Raw genomic sequence first — 10281 nt, forward strand, 5'->3', positions numbered from 1 at the left:
TTTATACAAGTACAAAGGGAGGGACACACAGACGCTTCCAACTAAATCAATTTTAAAAATAAGCCATCAAGCCACAGAAAGACAGAGAAGAGCCTTAAATGTACATTGCTAAATAAAAGAAGCCAATTTTAAAAGGCTACATACTATATGATTCCAACTATATGACATTCTGGAAAAGGCAAAACTATAGAGATAGAAAAAAATCAGTGGTTGCCAGAGGTTCTGGGCAAGGAAGAAGATGACTGGGTGGAGCACAGGAGAATTTTAGAACAGTGAAACTATTCTGTATGATATTGCAATGTTAGATACATAATGTTAGGCCCTTGTCAAAACCCATAGAACTGTACAACACGAAGAGTGAAACTTCATGTAAACTATGGACTCCAATTGATCATAATGTATCAATGAGTTATTAAAATCTTGCATTAGTGTGGGTGAGGGCTGCATTAGTTGAGAGTGGGGCAGGGGGAGAAGGAGTATGTGGGAATGCTCTCTTTTAAATTCCTTTTTCTGTAAACCTAAAACTACTCTAAAACAGTCTATTGACTTTTTAAAAACTGAATTGGTATTTCTGAGATAAGTTTGGTATAAGAAAAAAATGATTAGGATTCCAGAGAAAATGGAATTTTCTTTAAGATAGAAATTTTCTTTTTTGTAAGATAGAAATCTGGTTTCAATATTTTTGTCAAGATCAGAAGAAACTTTGCATCTTGTCTCCCATAAATATTAGTTTTATGTATTTGTCATGTACTCATTATGTATTTGAGTTTTATATATTTGTCATGCTTTTTTTCTGACTCTTCTTTTTGCACTATTATAAAATAAGACTTTTTTTCTCTTCTATAATAGGCTTTCAAGATGTAATTCATTAGTATAAAAGGATTATGGGTGGGATTTTTTTGTTTGTTTTAGAATGGACTTTAAAACAGGTTCATCCTTAAACTAACAGACCTTTCCAGGCTGCAGAGGCATCCAGATATCTTCACTTGAACAACCATCTTTAGATGTTCCACCTGAAATCTTCTTCTAAACCCCCAGTCTTTACCTTAGAGTATTGCAGTTGCCTCCTGGCTGGTTTTCCTGTTTGGCCCTGTTCCACACTTGCCACCTGTTCTTACCAGAGCAACCAGATGGGTTTCAGTAAAGTCAAATCATGCCATGACTCTACCAGAAATCCTGGAAGGAGTCCCGTCTAGTCTGCTCCAGTCACACTAGCATTTTTGCTGTCCCTTGACTTTGCCTTTGCTGGTCCCTCTACCTGGAGTGCTCTTCTCCCAAATATACCTCTGGTTTGCTCCCTCACTTGCTTCAAGTGTTTCCTTAAACGTCACTTGTTCAATTTGTCCTGCATTAACCACTGTATTTCAAATGTTTGCCTTCTTTCCCATTTTTGATCTGTAGCACTTATCTTCTATACTATTTTGTTTATTCATTTATCTATTGTGTGTACTCTCTGTCTCTTTTCCCTAAACCATAAACCATGTGGGCAGGGATTTTGTCTGCTTTGTTTACTGCTGTATTCTCAACACTTAAAATCTACCTGGAATGTAGTAGATGCTCAATACGTGTTTATTGAACACATAGAATAAAAAAGGATGTCCTCTAAGAGCAAACTTCTTCTTGAGGTTTCTGTAGCAACACCCATAATAAATCTGGGACACTTTCTGGAGCAATTTACTTTCACATGGTCTTCATAGACATGGACCTATTTTTAATCCCACTTTCTAATGGAAATGGCTCGAAATATTTACTGCACAGCTGTAGAATGTAAGGAATATCAGATGTGGCCTCTGATTTCTGTTGAATAATTTTTGAGGACTCATAGGGTAGATGTCATAATTATGTAAATAATACTTTTATTCCAAGAGCAATTGTTAAATTTAACACTCTTTCCACGTTTTTATTTGTGGTAATGGTGTCCAACTTTCTTGAAGTGGTATTTTCAGATTCATATACTTGTTGCATATTTTCCATACCAGCTTTATGGTTTAATGTCCTCCAAAGTAATAGATCAAAAGGTATATATTTATTACCTTTTTAAAATCAAAGAATGATTGTGCATCTGCAATGTTATTTAATAGATAAGCAGAGAGGAGCTTTAACCATCCAACTGGTTCAAACAGTAACCACCTCAATCAGTTGAGTTCATACTGACATCTGGAGGCCAAGCCTTGGCACTACATAAGGGCTATTACCCATTTCAGAGCTCATCAGAGTAATTAGTGCCTCTAAACTTCAAGTAAAAATCTGAAATGTCTAAAAACATCAAAAAGTAGTTTAAAAAAGAAGTTTGAACTTTTTACCTTCTACGTATAGCTCTGTTTCTGAAAATTTGAGTCTGCATTTGGGAAAAGAATAACAGCGATAATGAGGAACATCTGAGTGCCCGGTAGATGCCAGGCAGCACAGGAGTGCTCTCATTGCGGCAACCCATTCAATCTTCAGACCACCCTGTGAGATAAGGACTATTATTATCCCCATTCTGCAGTTGAAATCAAGGCTCAGAGGGATTAGTAATTTCTTCGTGTCACTTAACTAGTCTTGGTGCAGCAGAACTTGAACCCATATTCATGTGACCAAATCCCCAGGTCCGGCACTCTTGGAGATGGACCAGTTTACACTGTTACAGAGATTCTTCAACAAGGATTGTGCTAAAAAGCATAGTTATCTTTAAAGTTGCAATTATTGGCCGGGCGCAGTGGCTCATGCCTATAATCTCAGCACTTTGGGAGGCCAAGGTGGGCAAATTGCTTGAGCCCAGGAGTTCAAGACCAGCCTAGGCAACATGGGGAAACCCTCTCTCTACCAAAAAACACAAAAATTAGCTGGGCGTGGTGGTGCATGCCTGTGGTCGCAGTTACTTGGGAGGCTGAGGTAGGGGGATCACTTGAGCCCAGGAGGCAGAGGTTGCAGTGAGCCAAGACCGCACCAGGCACTCCATCCTGGGTGACAGAGTGAGGCCCTGTCTCAAAATAAATAAAAAAGATAAAATAGCAGTTATGTTGCACTGTATTTTTGTCAAAGGACATTCCTGTGAAGAATAAGCATTCTGGATCATTCCTACAAGGAGCCAAGGTATATAACTTCCTAAGTCATAAACACTCAAAATAGACCGTCAAAAATGTTACCTAGAAGGAGGCTCAGTGGAAGGAGACAGGAGTGTCTCAGAAACCATCATTTCCCAAAACGAAGTCTAAGGTCTACTTTTTTGATACCTAATCTTTGTACATATTAATGGGGTATGTGTGAAATTTTGTTACACTCCTAGAACGTGTAAGCCAGGTATTTAGGATATCCATTGCCTCCAACGTCTATTTTTGAAGTGCTTTCTTGGGCTAAAGGAGTTGAGACCATCCCTATCCTAGTGGAGACCTGAAGGGCTATTTATACAAGGCCCGTACTCGTGAAAGGGCTCAAATGTAGATCTTCAAATGGGGTATACTGATGACACTGAAAGATGTCGTATAGTTTTAAGCTTATGTTCCATTAACTGTCCACCTCCATTATGCGGAGCAATGACTTTTATGAATGTTGTTATTATCTTTTAAATAACAGAGTTATATTGCACTTTTTTTTTCTGTCTAAGTATTAATTTGTTACGTGTATTCATGCTATACTTCAACTATTATAAGTCTATTTTAGCACCCAAAAAAATTTTAGTAAGCTAAGAGCCTCCAAAGATGGAAGGATCCCAGGTCTTTGTAGCCCTTTTAAATGCCCAAGTGGACAGCTCTGTACCTTCCACAAATGTGCTTGGAACATTTAGCCAAGAAAATGTTAATCTGTGCTTTAAGGACTCTCTTCTCAAACTCAGCCTTCTCTTCTAGGAAGTAGTTCCACTAAATTATCGTCAGGCCTTTGTTGGTAAGTCAAACCACTCAAAAGTTATGGGTTACAGATAATATCTAAGAAACTAGAAAAAGATACTTTGCTTTTGGAAGGTGGATGATTAAGTAATGAACTTCACCCAGAGCATTTTGGCTAGTGTAGTTCCTGTACTTGGCTAAAGGGACTTAGCTGACTTCAGTGTTTCTCGATGATTTAATACTCCTAATAATGAGGGCATGCTTACTGTAGAAAGGGAAAAAATGATTTTTTTTTATATTAAGGTGGTGACAACAGACATCTCAAAAAAGGGAACATTCATGTATTTTTCAATCAAAATTCACTGTAGGACTGGCAAATGTCAGTAGGCACAATGTTTTGTCTCCTCCTGTTTCTAGCCATATGCCCAGAGATCATAAATGATGAGGGTACTTCTTACACTTCATCCCTCCAAGTTTTCCTTCATTACAAACTTGTCAACTCAATCTGTTGATGATAGCAGTCTGGCAAGAGCCAGTATCTGTCTACCAGCTTGGGAGAGAAAGGAAGATCTGTTAGGACTAAGATTGCCTGCTTCCATTATTGTACTACAGGCAATTCTGTAAAGCAATTAAAGGTGCTCATTTCGAAGCATATTTTGTCTCCTCATTGGGGGCAATATCATCAGCCATTGTTGTTATTACTATTTTACATGAGAACCAAGTGTAATAAGGTGGTAGTAAGCTGACAACCTTACGTCACCCTCGACTTCTTGCATTCCTTCACACAAGCCACCCAACCTCTCCCACAAAGTTATATATATAAAATATTATATTTAATATATATTACATATATGTAATATTATATATAATGTAATAAATATTATATACACATATAAAATGATTTGAGTTGTCTTATGAAGAATAAAAATGAATGGGTGGCCAACTTAAGTAGATACATAAAAGTTGGCCACCTAGTCTTTTTTATTCTTCATAAAAGCACTTGAATCATTACAAGATCTCCATTCACACTGTCACTGGCATATTAGGGTGCTTATTTTTCACCTAGATAATTGTAATTGTCTTCCTGTCTCCAAAACACAACCCTCAAATGTTCCCTGCACACTACAGTTAGAGTGAACTGGCTACAGGTGACCTCGCTTATGTTAAATAGACGTAAGCTTGAACTATAGTCCTGTTACTAACTAGGCAACTTACTAACCCTCAATTTCCACATCAGTAAAATGAGGATGATAATCATACTTAGCACATGAAGTATGATTGCAGTGAATAAAAATATATCAGAATCACAATAGGAAATCACATTCAAATGAGTAATTGAGGGTCATTTAATAAAGGGACTGTTTACAAACTGGAAAGAGTATAGTCATAAGAGATGGTGAACTACCCCAATGTTGGCAAAATAAAAGTCATTACCACCTTAGGCCTAAAAAGGCAAAGAAGAGAATAGATACCCGAATCCAGAGAAAGTTTAAGTTATAGTTGTAGGAGAGGACACTGACAAATGCTTCAACAGAAGAAAGCAACTGTCCTTTGATGACCCAGCAGAGGTAAAGCTGAGGGATTAAATGATCTAAAATCCCTCCTCCTCTCCATCTAATCTACTTCTAGTAATTCCCATTGGTCAAACTAAAATAGAAGCAAGGCTGTCTATTGATGCGGCCACCGAGTTCAGTGTGTGGGGTTCAGAGCAGAGTGCAGAATGGTGGAGAGTGGAACTGGAAGGCAGACAACCGCTCCCTAGAACACAGTGCATGTAAGGCACTTAATACTACTTCTTCAGGATGCAAAAATTCTTGGCTCTTGCACCAATAACACAGATAAAAGGGATAAAATAAAAACCCTAGTTTTCTGTAGAGCTATTGAGCAGTGGACACAAGGAAGCCATGATGAATGAATTCACAAGAAGAATGAGCCCTTTATAGGTCAGCAGAGCTCAGTGGCAACTCATCCCTGGGACAAACACAGATGTGTCTGGCAGAGGACAGGGCCTGCCAGAGATGAAGAGGCTTCAGGGATGATGAGAAAACAACTGAGCCCTTAACTTCAGCTGAGCTGGTGGGACTAATCTGAGGAGTCTAGCTCCAGGCCACAGTTCTATGTGTGTTCATTCAAGTCTGACCACAGGCAATTACAAGGCTTTGCCTGGCAGGCCTCACAGGGGGAAGCTGCCCTTCCACACCAGTCTTGGTGCACAGCCAGTGCATTGCAGTCTCGGGGCGGGGGCGGTGTTGCAGGAAAGGACTCAGGCGCCCCTGGGCCAACCATGCTCATTTACCTCTCTGCATGTCTAGCCTAGGCGCCTCCATTTGAAGACCTCTTTATGGGGGTCCTCAGTGAGGCACATTTTGAGCAACTCTGCCAAGACCTCCTCGCTAGGGGGCCTTGACTAAGACATGTTTCTCCACTCTGACTTAGTACTTTTCCACTCCTAGCCCTTACGCACTCTGTCTCCCCACAGCCTCCTGGATCCATATAATGACAGGATCCTTTTGTTCACAGCTTCTTGGCAGTGAGACAATCCCCTTGTCTACACTGCTTTACCTCACCCAGTGCTGTTCTATGGGGGTAAATGAAACATTGAGGAGCCAGCACCTATGCTGTCTCTGGCTTACTCCATCACAGAAAGTGCATAAAAAGTTTATCACTACTTTCAGTTTGTCTTGTTGTCCTGAGTAACCACCTCAACACATGGGAGCTCAACAAAATCAGAATTTGGAAGAGGTACAAACACGAAAATGAAAGTGAGAAAATTACAACAGATGCCTCAGAAATACGAAGGATTATAAGAGACTCTCATGAAAAATTTTATGCCAACAAGTAAGACAACCTAAAGGAAACAGATACATTCCTGGAAAAATACAACCTACCAAGATTGTAAATTTGGTAGATTGTAAATAATGACCAAGATTTGGCCAGGAAGAAATAGAAATCCTGAACAGACATATAACAAACAAAAGATTGAAGAGGTAGTCAAAAACCTTTCAAAAAATAAAAGCCCAGGACCAGATAGCTTCACAGCTAAATTCTACCAAACATCCAAAGAATTAATACCAGTACTCCTAAAACTCTTCCAAACACATCTTATAAGGCCAGTATCGCCTTGATACAAAAGCCAAAGACATTTCAAGAAAAGAAAACAACAGGCTAATTTCTGTAATGAATATTGATGCAAAAATGCTCAATAAAATATTAGCAAACCTTTTCCAACAATACATCAAAAAGACTGTACATCATCATGACCAAGTGGGATGTATCCCTGGCATGCAAGCCTGTTTTAACAAATGGAAATCAATCAGTGTAATACATCACATTATCAGAATGTGAGATAAAAACCACATGATCATCTTAATTGATGCAGAAAAGCATTTGATAGAGTCCGACATCTTTTCTTGATAAAAACTCTCAACAGTTTAGGTATAGAAGGAAAGCTCCTCAATGCAATAAAGGTCATCTATGAAAAACACACAGCTAACATTAATAATCAGTGGGGGAAAACTGAAAGCATTTCCAATAAGATCCAGTACAAAGCAAGGATGCTCACTCTTGCCAATTCTATTCAACATAGTTCTGGAAGTACTAGCAAGAACAATCAGAAAAGAAAAAGAAATAAAATGTATTTAAACTGAGAGAGAAGAAGTCAAATTACTTCTATTTGCAAATGAAATGTTTCTATATGTAAGTAACCTTAATGATTCTTGAACAATCTTAAAGATTCCACCAAATACTGTTTAAACTAATAATTGAATTCAGTAAAGTTGCAGGATACAAAATCAATGTAGAAAATCAGTAGCATTTTTAAATATAATTACCTAACTGAAAAATAAATTTAAAAAAACAAATGCCATTTGCAATTGCATCAAAAAATACTTTAGGAGATGAAAAATCTGAAAACTGTAAAAAATTGATGAAAGAAATTGAAGACTCAAATAAATGGAAAGATATCCTGTGTTCATACAATAGAAAAACTAATACTGGGCCAGGTACAGTGGCTCATGCCTGTAATCCCAGCACTTTGGGAGGCCGAGGTGGGTGGATCACCAGGTCAGGATTTCAAGACCAGCCTGGCCATGATGGTGAAAACCCGTCTCTACTAAAAGTACAAAAGTCTAACATCTTTTCTAGGTGTGGTGACAGGTGCCTGTAATCCCAGCTACTTGGGAGGCTGAGGCCGGAGAATCACTTAAACCTGAGTGGCAGAGGTTGCAGTGTGCCGAGATCACAGCCTGGGCAACAGAGTGAGACTCTTTCTCCAAAAAAAAGAAAGAAAAATTAATACTGTTAAAATTTCCATACTATTCCAAGCAATATACAGATTAAACACAATTCCTATTAAAATCCTGATCACATTCTTCACGGGAATAGAAAAAACTAATCCTAAAATTAACATGGAAACATGAAAGACTCCAAATAGCTAAAATAATTCTGAAAAGAAAAAATAAATTTCGAGACATCACATTTCCTGATTTAAAACTATAATACAAAGCTATAGTAGTCATAACAGTATAGTACTGAGCTAAAAGCTGTCGCATAGACCAGTAGAACAGAGATCTCAGAAATAAATCCAACCATATATGGTAAACTAATTTTTGAAAAGGGCATCAAGAGGACACAACTGGGAAAGGATAGTCTCTTCAATAAATGGTACTGAGAAAATGGGATTTCCACATGCAGAAAAACACACTTCATCCACAAAAATCAACTTAAAATGGATAAAAGACTTAACTGTAAGACCGGAAACTATAAAGCCTCCAGAATAAAACATAGGAGAAAATCTCCTGGACATTGGCAATTCAAGACCAGATGTAAGACCAGAAACTATAAAACCTCCAGAATAAAACATAGGGGAAAATCTCCTGCACACTGGCAATTCAAGCAAGACCAAAGGTACACCAAAGTATTAGTATTATTGGGTAAATTTGTGAGTAATTCTTAGAATGATTTATACCTAAAGGTAAAAATCCAATCACATTTAAATCACCGAAAGTTGAATTTTGCCTCTCATCCCCTTTTCCCCCTCATAAGCTATAACACATTTGTATAAACCCACAAAAAGCCTACTTGTGGAGTCTAATCACTGACTATTATAGATTATTTAAAACTAACTGGAAATTAAGAAGTAGCACTTATAAAATGAATAGCATATTCAATGAGAATATATAATTATAGTTCTAAATTTGTAGTTATAATTCTCATTTTGAATTTTTTATTATGTGATTGGAGTTTTAAAAATCGTTTTTGGCTTTCATTCTACTCTAATAGATAACTTCTAAATTTCTAGTTATACTTTAATCTAAAATTCCGTTGATTCTGGCTGGGCGTGGTGGCTCACACCCGTAATCCCAGCACTGTGGGAGGTAGAGGTGGGCAGATCACTCGAGATCAGGAGTTTGAGACCAGGCTGGCCAAGATGGTGAAATCTGGTCTCTATTAAAAATGCAAAAATTAGCTGAGCGTGTTGGTGGGACCTGTAATTCCAGCTACTTGGGAAGCTGAGGTAGGAGAATTGCTTGAACCCGGGAGGCAGAGGTTGCAGTGAGTTGAGGTGGCACTACTGCACTCCAGTCTGGGCGACAGAGCAAGACTCCCTCTCAAAAACAAACAAACAAACAAACAAAAAACCTGTTGATTCTGTGGCTAGCAATAATACAATTCTATGATTAATAATATCAGTTGACTTACCTAATACATAGTTACCAAACCCAATGATGCTTAAGGTGAATGCAAAATATAATCCTTTCTTATAAGTCCAGCCCACTGTAAGCACAAAAGTTAATGATGGTAGCAGGATGAAAATGAGAAGTCCAGTTACCGAGAAGAAGAAGAGTCTGTAAATTTTTACTTGTCTCTAGAAAAAAGGAAGGGAAGGGAACGGGGAAGGGAATGAGGGAGGGAAGGAGGAGGGAAAGGAAAGAAAGAAGGGAGGGAAGGAGGGAAATAGATGTTAGTATCAACCTAACTAAACCAACATTTGCCCTTTACAGATCTGTTCCTGATCAAGAGCTTACTTGGTGTCTCCTACCATACTCTGACACGCAGACTTCCCTTGCATATGGGAATATTTCCTTGCTCTACCTGCTGAATTATCTTCCTTGTGAATATTGCTGACCCTTTATTTCACTTCTCCCTCTTCATGTATTTTGTTGCACTTTACATTTAAAACCTGCCCTTCCTTCCCATCCTCCATATGTCTCATGCTGTAGTGTTCTTTTGTTTTGTGACCTGCTCACTCTCACCTCAAGCTCTGGGTCCCACTGGCTGAGTCCAAAAGGGTAGGATGAACAATCGTCATCTGGAAGTTTTGGACATCAATTTATAAACTATATTTTGTTCAGAGACATTTCAAAACCTGAAATCATGAGATAAATATATTTTCCAATCTAAAAATTGAATATTCATTTATAATTCTATATCCTATTAACTGATGAAATGCTTTTCATGATGAAATTCAAATTCT

The 10281-nt window shown here is 38.1% G+C and overlaps 1 long non-coding RNA gene across 1 annotated transcript in view; it reads right to left on the minus strand.

Annotated features, from left to right (window-relative positions):
* The window catches only part of LOC102143571 (uncharacterized), a 117825-nt gene extending 108153 nt beyond the window's left edge, over positions 1-9672 (minus strand). The window contains exon 1 of the long non-coding RNA XR_006699574.3: positions 9507-9672. This is a non-coding gene — a long non-coding RNA (uncharacterized lncRNA). The remainder of the gene's footprint in view (positions 1-9506) is intronic.
* Positions 9673-10281: the final 609 nt, after the last annotated feature.

The sequence above is a fragment of the Macaca fascicularis genome, chromosome 7 (assembly GCF_037993035.2).
Source record: "Macaca fascicularis isolate 582-1 chromosome 7, T2T-MFA8v1.1".
Classification (NCBI taxonomy): Eukaryota; Metazoa; Chordata; class Mammalia; order Primates; family Cercopithecidae; genus Macaca; species Macaca fascicularis.